Below are 1,907 nucleotides of genomic sequence, written 5' to 3'. Positions count from 1 at the left end.
AAGGAAATGAAAATATTAATAAAGAACATATCAGTGCTGATTCAGAGATGAGAAAGTTATCAAGAGAAAGAACAATTCAAATAAAAAGCAGTAAGAACTACACGAGTAACAGGATTTTTGAGTTTAGGGGTTTTTTTGTCTGTTTTATTTTTGTGTGGGGGTTTTTTTATAATTTAATTTTTTTCTAACATTATGAGAGCAATTTGGTAGTTGGGCTTGTGTCTACTTTGTTAATGATGTTTGACTTTTAGTGTTACAGCACTACAGTTGATAAAGGAGGATTATTTACTTTCCTTGTTTGGAATCTAAACTCTGAAAAAATTTGTGGCTTAAGGTAGAAGAGCACTGTGTGTGTGTGTGTGTGTCTGTCTGTGTGTGTCAGTCTGTGTGTGTCTGTGTTTGTGTATCATTTTTATTTTCTTATATTTATAAAATTATTTAATATATGCCTATTCTTGAGACTTGAAAGTGTTTGTAAATGAAAATATTACGATCACCGAAATTCACTCCACCAATAAATTTATTGTGTGAATGAAATTACAGGTCTTTTTTTCTATGCACACCAAACTGAAGGACTTCCTAAAGACTCTGTTTTGGTCTTCACATTACTGAGTGCCAGCGATGTGTAAGACACGAAACTCAGAGCTCAGTAAGGGGCTCAGCCCATGGGGATGTTTAACAAACATTTGTAAAATTATAACTGAATGATTATTACAAGTATTTTCTATACACTCAAATATTTTTCAAAATTATCATTTTGAATGGCTTCTTAAGAGACTGTCATCTCATTTCATCATACTAAGCATCACTCAAATATTGTTGACTATTATTCTCAGTTCCTTGCATTTAGAAATAATGCTGCAAAGCCGGGCATAGTGACATGCACCTGGAGTCCCAGCTACTTGGGAGGCTGAGGCAGAAGGATTGCTTGAGCCCAGGAGCTCAAAGTTGCAGTGCACTATCATGGCACCTGTGAAGAGCCACTGCAATCGCACTCCAGCCAGGGGAGCATAGTGACACTTCATCTATTACACAAAAATTATATAAAAATTATAAAAAGAGAGAATACTGAAGTGAATATCTCTCTCTATATATATAGCCTCTGTAAATTTTTATTTAGCATATTGACTTAGGTGTTGTATTATCTTACCAAATAATAGAATTCACAGAAGTCTGCAGAACTTTCAAAGAGACTGTATTGAAGTCAATGCTTGTGTACGTCATTATTTAGTGAAAAGTTAAAAATGATGGCATGTTTTGGTTCACTTTCCCGTGTTAACAGTAAGGCATTCCTAGAGTACATTTCTTATTAAGAAAAAAAAAGATTGTGGTCACCTTGATCAAAAATTACCTGTATACTAGTTCAAATATATTATATATGAACTATAGTTTAATAAAATATCATTAAATATTATTAATATATTTTACTAACTAAAAATTCTGCTATCACATTAGGCTTTATGGCTAAAAAGGCTTGATACTTGTTGTTAGAGTAAATCTTTACTAATTCATGAAGCATCAAATTCAGATTTTTAAAAATTATGTCATATTCAAGCTATTTAGATTTCAGTATAATTTCATATACTATATAAAACTAAAATAGGTTAAAATCAAGTTATTTTCCCAATAAAAATTAAATCAAAATTAATTTTCAGTAATTCTTCATGTGCAAATAAGTCGTACTAATAGTCAAAAAAAATAGCTAATTAAATATATAAAATTCTCATGCAATTCTACCTGAAATAACTACTAAAAGTTGGATGTGGCATTTAAACTTCAAAGTAACATAACTAAATTGATTTAATAGTAATTAAAAATGTCTATGCTACTATATAGGGCTAGAGAACAGGATGATGTTTAACTTCATTTTTCTTCCTTCTGAGACAAAACTCAGAAAATAGAAGTTT

General features: G+C 30.8%; 1 long non-coding RNA gene across 1 annotated transcript in view; it reads left to right on the top strand.

Moving 5' to 3' along the window:
- The window catches only part of LOC105504654, a 65,873-nt gene extending 64,264 nt beyond the window's left edge, over positions 1–1,609 (top strand). Inside the window, exon 3 of the long non-coding RNA XR_001000639.1 lies at positions 851–1,609. This is a non-coding gene — a long non-coding RNA (uncharacterized LOC105504654). The remainder of the gene's footprint in view (positions 1–850) is intronic.
- The last annotated feature ends 298 nt before the right edge of the window (positions 1,610–1,907 follow it).

This window comes from Colobus angolensis, unplaced genomic scaffold, assembly GCF_000951035.1.
Source record: "Colobus angolensis palliatus isolate OR3802 unplaced genomic scaffold, Cang.pa_1.0 Scaffold94, whole genome shotgun sequence".
NCBI lineage: Eukaryota > Metazoa > Chordata > Mammalia > Primates > Cercopithecidae > Colobus > Colobus angolensis.
The sequence above is the reverse complement of the archived record's forward strand: the minus strand, read 5'-3'. Positions and strand labels throughout refer to the sequence as shown.